This window comes from Felis catus, chromosome B3, assembly GCF_018350175.1.
Source record: "Felis catus isolate Fca126 chromosome B3, F.catus_Fca126_mat1.0, whole genome shotgun sequence".
In the NCBI taxonomy this organism is placed as follows: domain Eukaryota; kingdom Metazoa; phylum Chordata; class Mammalia; order Carnivora; family Felidae; genus Felis; species Felis catus.
Genome location: NC_058373.1, coordinates 38434615 through 38456252, shown reverse-complemented (window position 1 = coordinate 38456252; position 21638 = coordinate 38434615). Strand labels below are relative to the sequence as shown.

At 53.0% G+C, this 21638-nt stretch overlaps 1 long non-coding RNA gene across 1 annotated transcript; it reads left to right on the top strand.

Moving 5' to 3' along the window:
* Nucleotides 1-16971: 16971 nt before the first annotated feature.
* Nucleotides 16972-20885, top strand: LOC109500622. The gene is made up of 4 exons (XR_002158289.2): nucleotides 16972-17827; nucleotides 18423-18519; nucleotides 20306-20446; nucleotides 20697-20885. It is a non-coding gene; the product is annotated as an uncharacterized LOC109500622 (long non-coding RNA).
* Nucleotides 20886-21638: the final 753 nt, after the last annotated feature.

The following is a 21638-nucleotide window of genomic DNA, read 5'->3' as shown; positions in this document are numbered from 1 at the left end:
GCAGCTTGAAACTAACGTTTCTTCTCTCTCGCAGTTTCTGTGTTTCAAGAATGCAGGAGCGACTCAGCCGGGTGGTTCTGGTTCAGGGTCTCGTGAGGTTGTAGTCAAGCTGTCGGCCAGGGCTGCAGTCATCTGAGGCTTGTCTGGAGCGGGCCGACCCACTTCCAAGCTCACTCACGTGGCTGTTGGCTGCAGGCCTCGGCTCCTCACCACACAGGCCTCTCCACCGGGCTACTCGTGACGTGGCTTCCCCCATAGCAAAGGATCCAGATGAGGGAGAGAACATGCGCGAAGCTCTCATCCTTGCTCACCTTATTCCGGAAGTGATCTGCAATCACTTCGCCACGTTCTACGGATCACACGAACCATTCTTGCTAACGATGTGGGAGGGACGGCATGAGAATCTGGATGTCAGGAGGTGGGGATCATGGCCAGCGTATCCTCTAAGAAATAGACCATTGTGCTTTGTTTCCCAAAGTTATTTACTCTTTACTCAATGGACTCTCCCCACCCCTGCTAATCCTGTCCCTGTAGCAGGGCATACTGGCACCATTGTCAGGTGCTGGACACACCAGGGCACCCCACCCTGAAGCCCTGCCCTGAAGATGCCCATCGGGATGCTGGTCTTACTGGGTATTGGTGTGGGGTCAGTGTGGGGGTCACTTTGGGCTCGGGCAGTTAGCGGAGTGCCAGATGGAATAAGGAGCCACTTTTGTGGGCATGTTATGGCTCTGGTCCTCACAGGCAAGCCACAGGCTAGGGGTGGCGGAGGGGACAGGAGCAGAGGGGAGACACCATGGGAGTGGCAGAAACCAAGAGGCATCCGTTGCATGGAACCCCTAGAAGTCAGCAGAAGGGTAACCTTCAGACCCTCGTGCTCTGCAGCCAGGGTGCCTGAGTTCAAGTTCTGTGTCTGCCAGTACAGGATACACCAGAGACTTCCCAATGTGCCCTGGTGTTATTACCATAAGGTGGTATGAGATGGGGATAAAAATTGTTCCTACCTGAGAAGTAGGTTTGGGAGAAATCAGGACATCACACAGTTCCTGGCCCATCATCAGTGCGTATCAGCTATTGGTAACACAGGGCCGGGACTGGAAAGGGAGGCTGGGGCCCTCAGATGTCAGGACGAGGAGCTGGGGTGGCTTTTGGGGGGCGGGGGAAGGAGCTGGTTTCTGAGTGGGCCGGGGAGGTGATCAGTGCAGGCCTTCAGGAAGCTCTTTGTAGGGACTTCCCAGTGGGAGGAATGCACAGGCTGCAGGCCGGAACGAGTGGGCCGAGCCCTGGCTCCCCAGCTCCTCGTGTTCACCAAAGCCAGTCTCTCAAGAGGGGCTCTTTGCTCTCAGAGGAAGCAGCCAGTCACCCCGCAGTGCCTGGGGGTGGAAGTTATGATCACAGTCCCCCTTCATCAGGGAGCAGGAGGCACAGGGGATCGACAATCCTTTTTCATAGATGAGGAAACTGAGGCCCAGAGCAGGGAAGTGTTTACCTCAATCCTATATAACCATGGATGTTTGGATATGACCTGGGTCGCCTACTTCCCCCCACAGGGTGTATTCTGTGCAGACCGGCAAGGGACATCCTTTTGCCATCTTCCAGATTCTCGGGGTCCCCGCGGAGGCAGATGGCATCAATTCTGGAGTTAAGCCTCATAGGCTGTGCTTCCTCCTGGCCCCCCTCCAGCCCAGGTCCTTTCATTCCCTGTTGCCACTCTCGGGCCTGCGCCCATGTCCCCCTGCCGCCCTGTACCGTCCGGGCGTTGGTCCTCCTCTCGAGCATTTTCAAGCAGTCACTGTTCGCCAGCCCTTGCTACACGCAAAGAATTGTTTACACACCTCGAGTCCAGGAGAACCCCTGCAGCGATGGTCTCAATTGTTGCCCCTTTTCAGATGGAGAAACCAGGCTTACACCCGTGTGCCCCTTTGTCCGAGGTCCCTGGGGGAAGGAACAAGCCCTCTGTGTTGGATGCCGGCTGGGGGCTCCCCCTGGGTGCCGGTTGTGATTGGCTTTGTGGAGGTGGGCCTGTCCCTCGGGGATAGTCTGCCAGCATGAGGGGCTGAGTCCTGGGGCCCCGGGGCGTCAACCCTACAGCTGTCTTGCTCCCAGGCCTGCCCCCCTCCCGAGGTTCTTGGGTGGCTTCGAGTGTCAGGGAGAGGCCCTGTAGCGGCCGTTCTTCATGGGGGTCTGAGACTCCCGTGCCAGCCCCTCGGTTCACAGGTGGGGAAACCGAGTCCCAGACAGAAGAGACTGAGTGGCCGAGGTCACGAAGTGGCAGCAGGACCTGCCACCCTCCCCCCTCTCCCAGTCACGGTACTCGGGACTCGCAATAACTCTGCGGTTTCCCCCAGACCACCCAGGGATCCAGTGACTCAGGCTCCAAAGGAGACACTTTCTAAACAAGGCCGGGTCTCTGGAGAGTGTGGTGGGAGCCTGGTCCCTGCAGGCCCTGGGAAACGGGGTGGGTGGGGCTCACTGCCTCCCAACCCAAGCTCAGGCCTGGAAGGGGGTGGGGGGGGGATTTCCTGCAATGACTAGGCTTTTGGAGGAGGGTGGGTCCCTCCACTGCCCCCTCCCCCCATCTCCAGTCCCACCCCTGCCTTAGCCTCTAGGAGTGTCTGGGGGTGTGGCGGTGTGGGGGTGGAGGGGTTGATCTAGGAGTGAGAGAAGCAGAACTGGGGGCGGGGGTGGGGGGGCGCGGGCCTGGAGATCTTGTTTCACGCTTCAGGTGACAAAACCCAAGGCCCAGAGAAGGGTGTGAGTAGTCTGAGGTCACACAGCAAATTCAGGGCAGAGCTGACCCTACACCTCCAGTTTCAGGACTCCTGGTCTAACTGCTCCCTCTGAGTTCAGGCAGATTCCGTCAACGCTCTGGAGAGCATTGAGACACCTCTGCTCCCCTCTGAGAACTCATGCCCTCTTACCCCTGTCCCGGGAGCTCCCGTTCCCTGCCCCCCACCCCCGTAGTTCAGGAGGCTTAGTGGCTGTAGCTGTCTTGCTATAATCCTGACTCTGCCGCTTACCAGTTATGTGCGTTGAGGCAAGTTACTTAACCTCCCAGTGCCTCAGTTTCCCCATCTGAATACTAATGAGTATTCACCTCCTAGAGTCGTTGGGAGGATATAGGAAGGAGTGCATGTTGGGCACTCAGAACTGACGGGTATTAAGCTCTTGGCAGGTGTACTCACAAACTGTACTCACTAGTATAATTTGCGGGCTGGAAGGTAGCTCAGGTTGGTAAGAAAATCTTTGGTTGGGGACTGAGCAAGTGTTAAGAACTCAAATCCAGAGTCCTTAACTTGCTGTTGGCATTGAGCAATCAGTCACCTGACCTGTGTGAACCTCTGTTTCTTCAGTGAGAAAGGAAATCCATGATCCGCTGGGACATTTGTAGTTGGGGCCACCAGGGTGTCCCCTGGCCAGCTGCTGTGGCCTCTTAACTGGGCCTCCAACCTACTCTCTACCCAGAGTGATGCTGTGCACCCAAATCTGGCAGTGCCCCCCCCCTCCGCAGGACGGTGACCCCTCTGATGACTCCCTGTACCCTCAGGACAGAGAATTCCCTCTTCGAGTGGCCTGGGAGGCCTTGAGGGAACCTGCCCTCCCCCCATCTCTACCTGGCCAGCCCCTTCAAACAGCACACTCCAGACCTCTCTCTTTCTCCTGGGCCTTCGCCCAAGCTGTCTCCTCCTCCTGACCATGACCCAGTCTGCCCAGTCCAAGCTCTGGCCACACGGCTGCCCCTTTTCTCTTTCCCGGAGTCTCCTGGAAGCCAGAGATGTCTCATTTCCCATTTGCCCCCATGGCCCTGAGTCAGCCCAATGCCGGGCACAGAGGACAGACGGACTCCCCGGGTGTTTGTGGAATAAAAGGGTCACAGAGGTAATGGATGTGGGCGTGTTTTAGAAACTCCAAAGGACCAAGTGGGCATCCAGAGGGGTGTGTGTTTATTATTATCACGTGTCTCCATGACAACTCCAGCTGGCTTCTCCTTACAGGCCCCTGAGAACCCTCCCTCCCTCCCTTATCCTGAGGCCCCAGGTTCTGGGGGCTAATGTCCTGCAGCCTTATTCTGCCCTCTGAAGGGTGTGGTATCAAATTCCTGGTTTGGGGGCAACCCTTTGATGGCTTAGAATGTAGACTCAAAGAACATCTAAGCTGGAAAAGCCCTTCGAGTGCATCTAGTTCCATCACTATTACAGAATCGAGACCCAGAGAGGGGCAGGGCGCTAACCAGGGTCACACCGCAAGACCGTGGCCGACGGGGGCCAAGACCCCTGACTTGGAGCTCCTTCCAGAGCTGGCCCCTCTGCGATGCTGCAGTTGAGAGGCAAGAACGGTAGGGGTACAGATCGGGGGTTTTGTTGTTTTTTTAATTTTTTTAATGTTTATTTATTTTTGAGAGAGAGACAGAGTGCAAGCAGGGGAAGGGCAGAGAGAGAAGGAGACACAGAATCCGAAGCGGGCTCCAGGCTCCGAGCTGTCAGCCCAGAGCCCGACGCGGGGCTCGAAACCATGAACCATGAGATCATGACCTGAGCCAGAGTCAGACGCTTAACAGACCGAGCCACCCAGGCGCCCCGGGGTTTTATTTGTTTTTGATTGTGGAAAAATATAGATAGCATAAAACTGACTAGTTTAACCGTTTTTAAGTATACGGTTCAGTGGCATTAAGTACATTTGCATTGTTGTACCACCATCCATTTCTAAAATGTCTTCATCTTCCCCATGCTCTTTTTTTAAGTTATTGTGGTAAAGCAAGCATAACATAAAATTTGCCATTTTAATCATTTTTAGGCGTTCAGCGCTGCGGCATCGAGTGTATTCTCATTGAGGTGTTCCCTACGCTTTTTAATAAAAGGCAAATGAAGACTAAGTTTTAAAATTCTCCACCCTGGGATTTTGAGGCCTTTGCTGGCTTCTGGCAGACAGATTACCCAGAGGAAGCTGTGTGCCACCTTGGCCCAGTCCGGGGAGTCTGCCGAAGGAAGGAGCTGTGCAGTCTAGGCTGACCGTCACCAGGGATATTGACTAGAATTGCCTCGCCAGCCTTGCTGACTGTTTCCAGAGCAGCTCATGGTGAAGTTAGTGGAGTGTAGATAAAAGCCTTAGAATTTCTGAATGTGAGACCAGGAACCCGTGGGCTAAGCGGAGGAGATAGATTTCTTTTTTAATTCTTTTTAATGTTTACTTATTTTTGAGAGAGACAGAGCGTGAGCAGAGGAGGGGCAGAGAGAGAGGGAGACACAGAATCCGAAGCAGGCTCCAGTCTCTGAGCTGTCCGCACAGAGCCCGACGAGGGCTCGAACTCACGAACCTGAGCCGAAGTCAGTCGCTTAACGGACTAAGACACCCAGGTGTCCCAATAGATGTTTGTTTTTCTTTTAATTTTTTTTAACGTTTATTTATTTTTGAGACAGAGAGAGACAGAGCATGAACGGGGGGAGGGTCAGAGAGAGAGGGAGACACAGAATCTGAAACAGGCTCCAGGCTCTGAGCTGTCAGCACAGAGCCCGACGCGGGGCTCGAACTCACGGACCGCGAGATCATGACCTGAGCTGAAGTCGGACACTTAACCGACTGAGCCACCCAGGCGCCCCCCAATAGCTGGTTTTTAATATGACCTCCCTGGACTGGAGGAGACCTGGCTGAGTGATACCGTGAGGGGGCCCCCTCTCTCTTTGGGCCTCAGTTTCCCTTCGAAAAGCAAAGGTCTAAACTAGATGGCTTGATAGTGCTTCCAGAGAGCTCCTTCTGCTCATCCCTCAAAATCTTATGTCCCAAGAGAGGCAGTTGGGGCGGACTTTCAGACTGGACCCGCTAAAAGGAGCGGGGACGGTCGCTAGTAACAGAACACTTATTTTGTTTGGTAACAGTGACAATAATTTTATTATTTACCGAGGGATGTGCTATGTACTATGCACTTTGTATCATCTCATCCAGTCCTTATCCTTATTTTATAGATGAGGCTCAGAGAAGTTAAGTAAGTTGCCCAAGGTCACACAGCTAGTAAGAATCAGAGCTAGGATTCCCACCTTCATCTCTCTGGTTCCGGAGCTGGTGTTCCTACCCCTGGCCCTGCTGGTGGCACAACTTCTGAACTTGACTTTCCACGATGCAGGCTTTCAAGGCAACTGCTGGGGCTCCAGGCCGAGCTCTGCCTCCAGCCGAGTGACCTCGGGCAAGGCACTCAAAGTCTCTGAGCCTGTTTCTTCATTTCTTAGAATGGACCTCAGAATAGTACCCACCTTACAGGTTAGGGAGATTGAAAAATAAGTTTATAATTGTGAAGCCGTTAGAACAGGGCCTGCTTGTCGTGACATTTAGCATTTGTTGGATGTTTAAAACGTTAACGTTTGTCGCCAGCTTTGTGTGTGTGTGTGTCAGTTGTGTCCGAACCAGCAAATTGGAAATGTTTATTTTTCAGGGTTTCGCTATTTCTCATCATCAAGCAAGGAACCAAACGTAGCTTTAGGAATGCCGAGAAAACACACGTGCGAGCTCAACACTGCGTGCGTGCCCACAGCCCGATATGCACTTTCCTTATTGTTTTAGCAAAAACACGTCTATGCATGATCTTCTGCAGAGGAGAGAAAACAAGGCTCTTCCATGGGTCGTTCAGTGTTGGCCAAGTTCCTTACATTGTCTCAAACGGGCAGGATTTGGGTGTTTTCTAAGTACGTGTATAGGACGTGGACCCTTTGGAAATGGTGACCCCACCTCACTCCTTGTTTCCTTTCCTTCTCTACCCATGGAGCCGGGACCGTTCCATTCCCGGCCCTAACAGCAGCTGTTTTGACTCGTTAAGAATCCTCTGCTTTGTGCTGCCCCAAACATAATGTCAGCTTACATCAAAAACCACATCAGATCCCCAGAAAGCCAAGCGACTCCGGGTCTGCCTTGGTGACAGGCCTTGGCTGGCTCCTAGGCTCTCCTCACTCTGGGGCTCTAGGGGGCTGAGGTCTGACCCCTGGGGCCACTTGGCCTCATCTGGGCCCAGAGTCCAGGATCTCTGCCATGTCCCAGCCATGCTGAAAAGTGTCCCCGCCATGGCTTGCAGGGAAGAAGAACCAGCTTGAGCCACACAGGGTTTTAAGTTGAGGACTTGTCAGCTCGCATATTTGGAATCCCATTCTGTCTGAGTCCGGGCCTGGAGAGTCCCAGGGGTGCTCCGCTAGGGGAGGGCTGTGGCTGGCCTGGCTCCAGTCCGAGCAGGCAGTGTCAGTAGACATCTTCTGACAGTTTCTAGGCCTTGGGGGTGGGCTCCCAAGTGACCAGAAGAAGCCACAGGCCTTTGAAGTAAGGCTGCTCTTGAATTTGCCAAGTTGGGGAAGGAGGAGAGGCTTGGGATCCGAGGCCCACAGAGCCACCGAAGACCGTCTTTAAACATAGACATTTCGCCACCTTCTCCATCAAGCCTTACGCCGGAGGTGCTGCTGTTGAGGATGGAGGGCCAGCTTTGGGGAGATGTGAAAGCCTCTTGACAGAAGTTTGAATCCGCTTCCACCATCCTCCAATCTCTGTGAACTTGGGCGTTTCGCGTGTTTCCTCTGGGCTTTGGTTTTCTTATACGTGAAATGCAGACGGCATCCTCTACCGCGTGGGGACCCAAACAGGAAGCGCGTAGTGTTGCGAGACAGTTCTCCATGGGACTCTCCGAGAATCGGGCGCGCAAAGGCACCGACGGCCTTTGTTCTAGATTATCTCCTCAAGGACGTACGTTAGGCAACAGCCTTACAAGATGCCCCTTTGTGCCAAGGGCAGGTATGTTGACTGCCCACTGTAATAAAAGTTCGGGGTTCCCGAAGCTCAGGGTTCCTCCCCGTAAAGCACCCCACTGAGCTTGCGGGCGTCACCTTCTCTCTTTGCACAAGGAAACCAAGGCATGATGTGCCATGAGTAATAGCAGCCTGTAGTCTCTGACTCCGGAATCTTGGGTCCTCTGCCGGCATCCAGGAAATGGGGCAAGCCAACACGTTAGGTGGCGAAGAGGGTAAAATCTTAGATCCTCACGGTTCTTGACAGTGATGATGGGGGTGGGGGGTGCTGGAAGAGGAAAGGTGGGGACTTCGCAAGACACTTCATGGGATTCTGAGACAAGTCCATGAAAATCGGGAGCAAATACGTTGACCAGATTGTATGACCAAGTGGGCGATAAATGACCCTCTATTTTATTGCCTTTTGATGAGGAGGAATTGGGGGCGTTTGCAGGCTGAGCACTGGGAAGAGGTGCAGAGAGTGGCCCAAACCGTGCCCTGGATGCGGCCGACTCTTCTCCGGCTGGTGGGACCTCCTTACGAGTCACTGGCCAGTCTCACTTCCCCCCATGGGAACGGCCAGGGTGGTTGGGGGTGGGGGGTGGAGAGGAGCTGCTGTCTTTCAGATGGTGGTTACGGATGGGCACTCACACCGGGTGCAGGTCGGGGGACGTCCACGACGGCTGTGAGCAGAAACCACAGGGATTCTTAGAACTTTGGCTGGCTCACTTGGAGACAAGAGGGTGGGCACGTCACGCTGGCTAAGGGAACATGAGATTCGGCCCCTCCCTCGGTCCTTCGTGCCCACTGCAGATCCATTCAGACAACAACAAAAGGTCGTCCTGCTGCCTTAACGGGATTTTGACCTTGGGGAAATGGCCCCAAGACAAACGCCCAGAGGAAACCAAAGGTGAAGAATGGACTTGTATTAGGGCTCCGAGGCTGGGTTTGTCCAGGTGGGGTCCACTGTAGAACCTTGGTGCCAGCTCTGCAGAACGCAAAATGGGCACCGTCCCCCTGCCCAGTGGGCGGAAGTCAAGACGGTTCTCGCAGCTCCAGCCCTGACAGGCTGGTAGATTGAAGACACCCTCCGTGGGGTCACAAACTGTGGGAGCTACTGATGGAGCCCTGTGGGTCACTCCCGTAGTTGCCCACGGTGAGGGCGTGTTTTCTGCTGCCACTGACCGCGTGCCTGCCCTGTCCAGACTGCCCCCCACTGCTGCCTGGACCGATCATCCTACAACGTGTGGCTAGACTCCTACCCCCCCGAGACCTGTACAAGTAAGGGACTCTTTTTTCCTTTCTTTTTTAACTTTTGACCGTTCTAGTATTTATTTTCGAGAGAGACAGAGTGCAAGCCGGGGAGGGTCAGAGAAAGAGGGAGACACAGACTCTGAAGCAGACTCCAGGCTCTGAGCCGTCAGCACAGAGCCTGATGTGGGGCTCGAACTCACGAACCGTGAGATCACGATCTGAGCCGAAGTCAGACACTGAGCCACCCAGGCGCCCCGCTCTGTGTTTCTACGCCGCACACCAAGCCTGGAACGCTCACCAAAAGCTGACCAGACTGTCTCAGGATGGGCACGGCTCCTGCCTGCTTGAGGCAGATTCCCCGCCTTGAACCTTTGACCCCGTCTTAGGGCTGTGGGTGGGCGTCTCCTCGCTGTTGACCCTTGTCCAGGTTATGGTGGTGGTGTTCCAGTCTGATTGGTCAGCCAGTTCCAGCCACAACACGGTGGCCCTTGAAACCAATCGTGTCACATTGTCAGCTCTCTGGGCCCTTTACGGGGTGACAACAGTGTGCCTTCTACCCCAGCAGGCACGCCACAAAGTGCCGACAGACATGGTGCTCGATGACCTTTCCTGTTCCCTGCCATTCACAGGGACGGTCTTGGCGAGTCAAAGTTCCTAAGTCAATTTCCCTCACCTTCTCTCGGTCCAAACTCCTGACTCAAGCGGTTTGGTCATTGATGGTGGCCGTCCCCAGAAGGGGACCATCTACTCAGCCGCCTCCTGGGGAATGAGAAGGGTAGGGAGTTACAGAGAGACCTTTTCTGAGAATTTGCCACTCAGCCCAAGCCATTCTCGGGCATGCTACTTCTTACGCTCCCCGAGCGGCCACCTTAGTTAACGCAGCCCGTGTTTGGTCGTCTGGCCAAAAGGGGATCTGAACTGAATTCTGGCTCAGTTTTATAAAAATGCCCTGTCACTGTTGCACCGGGTCCTTCTGGGACAAAGGTCTGGGCACAAATAGGGATGACTGGGAACAGGTGGAGTGAAAACACTGGAGTAGAGCTCACTGGCCGTGGAGGAAGACCAACAAGCCAGCACCTGGGAAGGGAGCACCTTAGACGTCAGGACCTTCCTCACAGGGGACGGGGCCCTGAGCAGGCCTCCCGCCCCCACCCCGGTGCCAGTGCATTTAGTTCACTGACTGCTGTGTTAGCCACACCCGGCCGGGCAGCTCTGACCGTGATCTGATAGACGTTTTCCTTAACCTTCCTCCCAAATCGAGAAGTTATGAGTAAACAGCGTAAGATGGTCCCAACTCCACCTCCTCCAGGAGTCTGCCCCAGCCCACCCCTGTCACTCCGACATCCCATGGGGCTGATGCGTGCCACCTGGCACCCGGTGTTGACGGACAGGACACATCACGCTGACTAGCCTTGGGAGGTCGTCTCTCTAAAAGCAAGGTAATTAGTTACGCAGCAGTAAGTAGCGAAGGCACCATAGCTTCTCTTGTTTCACGCTCACAGACGTGGTTCGGCATCTGCGGGATGCTGCCTGCCTTGCGGATGAGAAGCAAAAGTGCAGAGAAGTCAAGCCATTGCCTAAGGTCACACAGCCAAGTGGTGGCTGTGGCCAGGTCTGGGTGACCCTTATTCCCGTGCTTTCCAAGTTCCACCTCACTAGCTTTCCCTCATCTGAGGTGCCGGGGTTTTTCCCCCGTGCCTCACAGACCCTGGTCTGTAGAATTTCCTGCCCCTCGGCTTGTGTCCACGGACACCGTGGTCGGGAGGTTTAGCAAGCTGGGGGAGCACGTGGAGCAGGCAGGGGGCTCCCTACTACGGCCTCCCCATATGGGGGGGGGCGGTCTCAGTTTCTTCATCTGTGAAACGGGTCGAAGATCTGCTTCCGCAGACTGGTTGCAAAGAACAAATGAACTCAGGAGCAGGGCTCTGGGAAGTACTGATGTGAATATTGATGTGGTCTGAGACATGGCCCAGGAGGAGGGAATGAAGGGCTTGGTAGAAGGCCTGGGATGGGAAGAAAGCAGAAAGGGCCACTCAGACACAGGGCCTGGGCCAGGGTTCCCTTATGAGCTGCTGTTTGTCATCCCTGATGCTACCTACCTGCCTGTGCCTGAAATCCTGGGCATTCCTCCTCTGGGGTAAGCGGAGCCTTTTCTAAACTCTCCCTTTACCACACTCATTCCCTTTACAGCAGTGCTACGGTGCTTACATAGCCCGAGCCCCTCCCACGTGTGGGCAACTTGCATACATTATCTAAGGGATATATTCCCACTGCACGCTCGCTAACCCTCTTTACAGGTCTGTCTGCCCCATCGTACAGATCCGGGAAAAATGGGACTCAGAGAAGCTCAGTAATTTGTCTAAGGTCTCACGGAGACTGAGCCAGGGTTTGGACTGAGATCGCTCTTGATTCGGAGTCTGGTTGGCTTTGGGCTCCTTGGTTTTTTTATACTCTTGGCTTTCACCCCCAGAGAAGCCAAGCACTCTGAGACTGGGGCCTGGACGGAGGGGGGCCCAGAATCCTCCCCTGTGGGTGGGATTCCAAAGTGACTCGTGGCCAGGTGCCCACAGGCTGAACTTATCTTCAAGGAGAGGCTGGACGGGGCAGTCCCAGACCACAACGGCTCTGGGCACATCATAATCTTTCATCGCCACAGCTGTCTCATGATGGGTCCCTCCACAGGCCTCCAGAAGCTCCTTCTGTTCCCCTCTAGACCGCAGCCGGACCGATCTTCTTAGCATACAGCCCCGGCCAAGTCATTCCCCTACGTAAAGCTGTCTGTTGACTGTCCACAGAAGTCCAGCTCCTTATGGGACATATAAGGCCCTCCTTGGTCTGCAGCCCCCCATTCTCTCTAGCCTGAACCTGTTCCCTAAATCAGAATGTTCCCTAAATAAGTTGGACCGATTTGTGACTCCAAGCCTTTGCTTATGCTGTTCCCTCTTCCTGGATGCCCTTCACCCACGCCAGCACTTTAATTGTCAAACTCCTTTCTATTCATTTTTTTTTCAACGTTTATTTATTTTTGGGACAGAGAGAGACAGAGCATGAACGGGGGAGGGGCAGAGAGAGAGGGAGACACAGAATCGGAAACAGGCTCCAGGCTCCGAGCCATCAGCCCAGAGCCTGACTCGGGGCTCGAACTCACGGACCACGAGATCGTGACCTGGCTGAAGTCGGACGCCCAACCGACTGCACCACCCAGGCGCCCCGTCATTTTAAGTAGTAATCTTTAGGAATATTTCGTGTTTTTATAGGAGTTACATGCACGTGGCACAAAATGGCATAGAGTGAGAATTGTCTCCTCCCACCCAGGCCCCACCCACCCAGAGCCCTGTGGGTTACCCGTCTGTTGGGTGCCTTCGTACCCTTTAATATCTTCACCCCCTCCATGCTTCAGCTCACCTGTCCTTTCCTCTGGGACCCATCTCCTACCAGCTATCCTCTCACCCAGCCCAGGTAAACCGTGACAGCTGAGTCTCACACAGCACCCAGACTTCCCTCCCATTCGAGCCTTTCACACATTTTATGGCGCTTGTCTATTGACTGGCCATCTTGGGAGCTGCTTGAGGGTGGCAACTGTGTTGTGTCCGTTTCTGTGTCCCCAGTGGGAGGCAGAGGGCCCTGGTGCATGGGGAGTATAAGCCGAAGGTATTGCACAAGCGTGTGTCTTCAGGGGGTGATGGTAGAATGCCTGAGGCTGCTGCCCTTCACAGGGTCCCCCAGAAAGGAAGGTTGGCTCAAATAAATGGTGCTGGGGAAACAGGAAATGGTGGGGGGTGGGGGCAGACTTCTTCACCTTGCACTATGGAGCAGAACAAATTCCAGACGGATGAGACCATAAAATGTGAAAACAATGAAACCATGAAACGACTAGAATAAAATGTGCATGATTTTGATCTCTGGACGGGATGGGCCTCTCTAAGCACAGCAGTAAAGAAGAAATTATCATGGAAAAGATGTATATATCCGCCTAACTTGAACTGGGAACTTCTGTACATCCAAACATATCATAAATAGAATGAAAATAAAAATGCATACATAAAGAGCACTTGCAAATCAAAAAGAAAAAAACTTAAAAACCTCAATAGAAAAAACAAGTAGGCAGTGGACCTGAAAAGAAAACTAACAAGAGGGAAAAGTGTAAGTGACTAAGTTTATGTTTGTTTAAAAGTAAGTTGCTAAGGGGGTGCCTGGCTGGCTCATTTGGTAGAGCATCTGACTTTTGATCTCAGGGTTGGGAGTTCAAGCCCCACACTGGGGGTGGAACCTACTTAAAAAAATATTTAAAAGTAGGTAACTAAGGGGGCACCTGGGTGGCTCAGTCGGTTAAGCGTCCAACTCTTGATTTCAGCTCAGGTCATGACCTTGGGGTTCATGAGTTTGAGCCCCACTCAGGATTCTCTCTCTGCCCCTCCCCCTCCCTCAAAATAAATAAACTTCTTTTTTTTTTTTTAGTACAAATATGTGTGACCTCATTAGGAAACAAAAGATTCAGTTGAAATAGGGAGATGGTATTTTTTACTTACCACTTTACCCCAACTATTTATATATAATACATAACACTCGGTGGGGCTGAGGTAACGTGAGATGGGCAAGGCCACTGTTCTTCTGTGCAGATGACACTCTAAACAGGGCGGCTTTCAGGAAATCAGTTTCTCAATATGGATCAAAAGCCTTAAAAATGTTTGTGCCCTTTGTTCCAGCAATTCTGCCTCTGGGGATCTTTCCTGAGAAATATTCTTTTTTTTTTATGTAACAGCAAGAACTCTAAAACAGTCTAAATATCCGATAACATGGAATCGCAGAAATGATGGCACATCTGTGTGACAAAATATTACGGAGCCTTTAAAATCCATGCTTAATGGGGCGCCTGGGTGACTCAGTCAGTTAAGCGTCCGACTTTGGCTCTGTCATGATCTCACGGTTCATGGGTTCGAACCCCACGTCCGGCTCTATGCTGACAGCTCAGAGTCTGGAACCTGCTTTGGATTCTGTGTCTCCTCTCCTTGCCCCTCCCCCGCTTGCAGTCTCTCTCTCTCTCTCTCTCTCTCTCTCTCTCAAAAAAAAAAAAACATTAAAAATAAATAAATAAATAAATAATAAAATCCATGCTTAACTGCTGATGGCAATTGCACCCGGGAAGATGGGAGGGGAGGTCAAGGTACAACTGAAGTTTGTTTTCCTTCCACTTTCTATTTTTCTGGACTGTTTACCTTACCGTAAGTGTGCGTTATTTTTACAAAGGAAAAGATCATGTTTGAGAATATTAATTTTTTTTTAAAGTTTATTTGTTTTTGAGAGAGAGAGAGAGAGTGCTTGAGTGTGGAGAAGGGGCAGAGAGAGAAGGAGAGAGAGAATCCCAAGCAGGCTCCGTGCTGTCAGCACAGAGCCCAATACGGGGCTCGAACTCACAAACTGTGAGATCATGACCTGAGCTGAAACCGAGAGTCGGACGCTTCACTGGCTGAGCCTCCCAGGCGGCCCTAGAATATTTTTAGTTATTTGGGAAAGTTTTCATGTGAGGAGGCCAAATGGAAAAAAAAGCAGGTGCTAACCCTACATATAGCTACTATGATTCTTCATTTACTTATATACATGGATAGAGCAGAAAGCACTGAATTCAGTCCCTGGCACGTACAAAGCACTGAATGTCTGCACACATATTGCTTTTATGATATTGATGCAGATATAGATAAGCTATAACTCTGACCGCTTCCGGGTTGTGTCGTTAGGGGTGATTTTCACATCCTGTTTTATACTTGCCCGTAGTTTTCAAATTTCTTACAATGAGTGTGTGTTAGCTTTATTATGTCACGTTCAACTTTGTTATAAATCATACAATCACACAAACAGATTCTCCACAGTAAATGCTGAACCGAAAGGGATTCGGGACTGAGTCTAAATTAAACATTTCTAGCTGCCAGTGTTCGGCTTGATTGACATTGGACTGTGTGAAACAACGGTAAGTGGTCCCTCCCGTGTGCGTCGTCTAGTGGCGTGCTTCCACACACGACTGCCTCTCTTGGCCCTTGTGGCACCCTGCAAGGCACTGAGATTAAGGGAACTCAACAAAATACGATGGGAAAAAAAGTACACACACACACACACACACACACACACACACACACACTGGCTGGACCTTGAGCAAAGTCACGGTCCTGCAGGATTCCAATCCTTTCTACGCCCCATCCCAGGACACAGCGTGGCTCCCTAACTGGGCTTCCTGGCCTCCCCATGGCCCAGGAGGCAGCAGTGGGAGTTGGCAAGGCAGGAGGGGAGGAGAGGAGAATGGCCACTGTGCACAGGAGGTGATGGGGTGCATCTCCCCCTTGCTTGGCTCTCAGAGAAGACCCTGCCCTGCCTGATGAGGCCCCTGCCCTTCCAGGTGCCCCACAGGCCCACCTGTGTCCAGCCCAGTAGTGGGTTTGGCAGACAGGTGACATTTTCTGGAAAGAACAGAAGATCATGCCCTGCGGATGCTTCTAGGGTAACTGCTTTCCATTCTTTCCATCTTTGGATTCATATGTGATTTGTTTTGGGGTTCTTGGGATACAGAGAATTCTCTGAGCCTCAGCACAGAAACTCCAGTTCACAGATAGACTAAGAAATCCTTGGAGGCCAGAGGAGAATAGCACTACGCTAGACAGATTGGTCATATCCGCTGACGGTCAGGCCATGGAATAGAGTTTAGAAAGAGAATAATAATGATGATAATAAATAATAAAACAACTATCATTTATTGAGCACTTATTATACACGCCATCTATTATCTCATTGCATTATCCCATCATCCTTGTGGAGTAGGTAGTGTTCTGCCCATTCTTTAGGTGGTGAGACTAAGGCTCAGGTGAAATAACCTGTCCAGATTCCCGCAAAGCAACTGGCAGAGCTGGGATTCAAATCCAGATGGTTCTCTCTCCCAAACTGATGTCCAGAACGTACCTGGCATATGGCGTTCTCAGTGCGAGTTGTTCGAAACAGATGGATTTAATGAGCACCTACTGAGTGCCAAGCCCTGGCTTAAATGCTCTTGCATGGTATCTCACTTCCTCTCCAGAACGGCCTCTGCGGGGTACGTGTACGTACTGTCATTTTACAAATGGGAAAACTGGGACTCAGAGGTTTGCCCAACATTACTCTGAGCCAAATAAAGGCCTTTTAATGGCAGCTTCATGGGGAGAATGAGTCAGGAGCAACCTGGTCCCAGGACCGGAGCCACCAGAGCAGGGCAAGATTGGGGGATGGGCGGGGCTGCTGGTGGGACACCGTCTCCACCTACAGGAGGCAGCAGAAGGTCCAGGGGCACCCATGGCTTTGGACGAGCCACCGCCCCCGGTCACGACTGCCTACCATATAGTGTTGTCGTGAGGGTTAAATGAGGTAATGCACAGGACATGCTTAGGGCGATTACCAGGCTCACAGGAGACACCTGACAAATGTGAGGTCCCGCTACTCCTACCCACCTTCTCTCCCCTACTGGTCTCTGTCAGTTGGTCAACGCTCCTGACGGGCTGTAAGACAGCCAGCCAAGCCGCTCCCTGGCTATTTGACCTTGTGCGGCTCACGGGCCCTATCTGGGCCCGGGCTGGGGTCAGGGGGTGCTGACTGGACTCTCTCTGGGAGCCTCACCATATCTGAGTGAGCCCCCCCTCCCACCCCCGGCTCTCTCCCCCAGCCTTCATGCTGAGCCTGGCGACCGCCAGCCTTCACACAGAGGCTCTGGGGGCGAAGGCAGCCGCCCACTATCCCAGGGACTGCCCCTGAAGGCTTTTCCAGAGGGACACCCCCCAAACACATTCCAGGTGACATACCATTTTGCTTTCTCCCACAGCCCCTGGCAGGGGCCCGCCCACTCCGGCAGGGGACAGGAAAGTGACTCAGCTCCCCAGCCCCCTCCTCAGACTCACACACTCACAGCCTTGCTTTGGAAAAAGAGTGGTTTTCATTTCTTTCCTTTTTTTTTTTTTTTTTTTTTTTTTTTTTTTCCTTCAAGCACTCTTACTTGTCTCTTTCTCCCACGGGCCTCCCCGGTCTGGGCCAGGAGTCTGTGGCCAACCCTTCTCCATCCTCTCCTGGTGGAGGGTCCCGCCATCAGGGAGGGCGATGTGGCCCTACTGTGCGTGGTGGGAAAGAGGGGGACTCTGGAGGCCCCAGCTGGCCCCCTATTATATTGGCTTCTATTAAATTGAAACACATAGCACATCTATTACACAATAAACCACAGCTATTTCATGGATCAAATTAAGTTTTATTTGGGCAAATTACAACCTTTCCTACAGTCGTGCCTTTGTGAGGCCATTCCTTTTTAATAAAAGCAAGCATTTCTGGGTCTGGCCCTGCTGGACCAAAGCTCCGTGGTGGGTTGGGGGCTCAGGCCAGGGCTGGCAAGAGGGTGGGAGTGTGTGTGTGTGTGTGTGTGTGTGACTCTGTGTGTGTGTGTGTGTGTGTGTGTGTGTGTGTGTGTGTGTAGGAGAGAAAGAGAGGGAGCGAGAGAGAGAGAGAGATGGGAATTCTTGGGTCCCCTCTGGGGACTGGATTTGTCCATCTTTTCCCCTGCTTCCCCATCCTGAAGTTTCCATGGAAGTCTGCAATGAAGTTCTCATTTAACAAGAAAAAGGCGGCAGCAGCAGGGAAGCATTTCCCGGAATCCAGGAGGAAGCATGAGTCACTGGCCTGCTAAGTGAGCCCTGCGTGGCCACTACGGCACCAGCCCAGGAGGCCTGGAGCACAGGGCCAGCCTCCAGGACCGCGCCAGGCTGCCCGCATAGACATGCCCACTGCCCGGGCTGACGCAGGCTCCGGGAATGCAAACAAAGGTGGGTGAAGGGGCCTTCTGAGGGCTGTGGCGCTGGGCCAGACGAGAGGGGGCAGGCTTGGAGGAGAGGCCTGCGGAGGGGCCTCCGGTCTCAGAAGAGCCCCTCGCTGGTGTCCCTGGAGCTCCTACCTCCTGGTGTGACCCGGCCTAGCCCTGCCAGCTCTGGCTTCCGGGCTCCTCCTCATCGGGCAGGGGCAGGCGTTCCCCCAGAGCAGTTCCCCCCAGTTCTCGACATCGGCCCCTGGAGCGACAGCATCAGCATCACCTGGGAACCGGTCATAAATGCAGATTCTCAGGTCCCCCCTGAGACCTACTAAATCAGAAGTTCCGGGGGTAGGGTCCAGAGACCCGTGTTTTAACAAACCCCACGGGCGATTCTGACGCACAGTCAAGTTTGTGGGCTACTGTGCTTAATGATCTGTAAGTGACCTTCAGACCCACCTCTGCTGGTTATTCGTTCGAAAAAATTAGAGGCTGCTCAAGTGGTGCTTACTGGGTGCCAGTTACCCGGCTGCCTTCTTTACACTGCCAACACATTCGATTCCCCCCGCCAACTCCGTGAGGGCAGGTTCTGTGATCATGTCTCCATTCTACAGGTGACATAAGTGCTGCTTTGGAGCCAGAAGCCAGCGTTCTGGGATCTAGAGGTGACGGAAGGTGCTGGGCCCAACGTGCACGCTTGGCCCGTGCTGGGTAAGCTGGGTAGCTTCTCTGGAGTGCGCTTCAGAGGCTGCCCTGCCACCTAGGAAGTGGCATGGGGAGAACTCTCATTCCAGAGCCAGCGATACAGAAGGAACCAGGCAGGTGGAGTGAGAGAAGCAAGGAGCGACAGAAGGAAGCTGGGCTGGAGACATGTGGGGCTTCCAGAATCTTGTTTGTCCAAGGGTGGTCCTTAGACCAGCAGCGGCAATATCCCCCGGTAGGCTGTTAGGCATTCGGAATCTTGAGCCCCACCCCAAACCTACTAAATCCCAAGCTACATTTTAACAAGATCCTTGAGGGGGTTCCTGTGCTTATTCAAGTTTGAGAAGCGGCAGAAGCACAAGGAAAGCCCCGGGTGGGGCACAGGGGCACATCCCCAAGCCCCTTCCTTCCTGTCTCACAGGGTTGGCCCAGCTCCCTCGGGGCTCCCAATCCCCCATTAGCACTAACATCCCCTCTGTGAACCCTGGAGCCTGAAGGCCCTGGAGGAAGACTTGAGTCCTTAAACTACACAACTAAACCCAGTCTAGTGCGAGGGACTCGACCTCTGCCTAGCGTCCTCCACCCAAGGTCAGGGATCTTTGCTTCCTCTGCCCTCTCTTCCCGGGTTCAAGCCCAGGCTCTGCCATTTACTGGCTACGATTCTTGCTGTGATTCTCGGTACTTCTACCGGTACCGGTAAAATTAGAATGCCGGTATTTCCTAGATCATACATTTTGCGTGTGTGTAGATCAAATCAGCGGATCCACATCAAGTACTTAGAGCAGTACTTGGCATGTAACTCTATTAGCACTGTTACTTGCTTTCAGACTTCCTTCGTTCCATCCTCTGGGTAGCCCTTGGGCCGGGCGGGGGATGGCGGAAAGGCGGTGCCGACCGGGGAACACTCAGCGCCAAGGCAGGGCTACCGGATTGGATTCCGGAGGTGACAGGGGCTCCTGGGGGGAAAGAAGGAAATGTGTTTGTGGGATACCTGTGATATGCCAGGCTCAGTGCCAAGCACTTCCATCGTCTCCGCAGTTGGAAAGTACTGTTCCTTTCGAAGCTTACAAGGGATTGAAGCCGTAGAAGGTCAGTCGGTGAAAGGCGGAGCTCGTGCCTGGTGGGCCTGCCTGGCTAGCCTGACCTCAGTCTCACACCCGTTTCACACGACCCCTTGCTTCTACCTCTAGTATAGCCTGGTCTGGTCCCTGGAGGAGATAGAGGGATTCAGAAGGCTAGAGCCGGCAGAGGAATGGGGAGGCTGATGGGCCCTTGGGACATGGTTCATGGCTCTTTCCCTAGGGCCTCAGTTTCCCCAGGGTGGTGCCTCCTCCTTGCAGGGAGCAGGGCAGGTTTGCTGAGTGGACCGGTAGTGGGTTGAGCTGCTCCTGGATTTACTCTGCCACCATAGCCTGTCCCTCTGTCCCATGATGGGAGGGCAGGCCTTTGGCAGATGTGTTAAAACGCCAGCCAAGGGGGTTACTTCTGGTTTCAACTCGGATGCGTGAAGAGCTGGGAACCTGCCACTCCCACCGTCACAACAAGAGAAAGCTGAACGAGCTGAACGTCAACACCTTTTATTTATTTATTTTTTAAAGCTTATTTTTAAGAGAGAGAGGAAGCGTGAGGGGGGGAGGGCAGAGAGAGAGGGAAAGAGAGAGAACCCCAAGCGGGCTCTGCACTGTCAGCGCAGAGCCCGACGCGGGGCTCAAACGCATGGACTGTGAGGTCATGACCTGGGCCGAAGTCGGACGCTTGACGCCACCCAGGTGCCCCCAAAGTCCACAACTTTTAGGTCCAGCAGAGAAGGAGGGCCAATGGGCAAACTGCCAACCTGAAAGCTGGAGAGAAGGGGGAATATGCAGAAGCACAACCAGGATCAGCTCATCGGGGGCAGAAGCCACCAGAACCAGTAACTCTTAGGATTACTTAAACGGTAATTTCTATGCCCTCCCACCGCCCCCCGCCACCCCGCGCCGTGGCAATCCTAAAAACACATTTTTAAGGTGTGATTGACATACAGTAAGCTGTAGATATTTCGCGTATACGACTTGACGAGCGTGTACCTAAGCGTGCATCTGTGAAACCATCAGCATCGACTACGCCATGAACATCCCCGTTATCTCCAAAGGCTTTCTCCCGTTCTCTTTATTAATGCATTATTATTATTGTGTTGTTGCTATTAGATGGTGATTGTGAGGACCTGGCGGAAGCTGGGTGTGGACTGGATTGCAAGTTACAAACGTGGTCCCCTCCTAGGGACGCCCGGACTTTTATGGGCTTCACCCCCAGGAGCCCTACCCAGTTCATACGATGAAGATCAGAGTAAAAACCCCTTCTGTTTGGAGCAGAAAAAATAAACACTTTGCAATATTCCCAGAGCTTTTTCCGTAACAAAGACCTACCCTTCAGAAGAAACTGCTTTCCCAGAGCCTTGCCTGGCTGGGGGAAGGACAGTTAGACGCTTCTGACCCTTTCTAGCCTTCCCATCACATTTAAGGGGAGCAAAAGAGGGCCGAGATGTGCTTCTGAAGGTCACAGCCCAGGGGGTCAGGCCAACGAAAAAATCGGAGATTTAATGATAAAAGAGTACAGCATGCTTTCCCTCCCCAACATCTTACCACCAGTGCGGCTGGTCTCCCGTATGCTAAGGGTGGTTTACGACCAAAAGAGCTACAAGACTCAGACTCTCTTTCAGAAGGAGTTCTTAGGGAAACCCAAAGCCAACAGGGCAGGAAGCAAACAAACAAGGAAATTCTAAAAATGAAACATAAGGAGATAAAGGAATGGGGGGAGAAAAGAACAGAAACAGAATATCCAAGAACCGTGGGACAATCCCAACAGGTGTAACCCGTGTGTGTTGGGAACACCCCGTCACCAAAATCAATGACATCTGCCACTGGTAGGCCTGCCTTCCAAGCAATGTTAAAAGAAGTTGTTTGGGGGCGCCTGGGTGGCTCAGTCGGTTAAGCGGCCGACTTTGGCTCAGGTCATGATCTCGCAGTCCGTGAGTTCGAGCCCCGCGTCGGGCTCTGTGCTGACAGCTCAGAGCCTGGAGCCTGTTTCAGATTCTGTGTCTCCCTCTCTCTGACCCTCCCCCGTTCATGCTCTGTCTCTCTCTGTCTCAA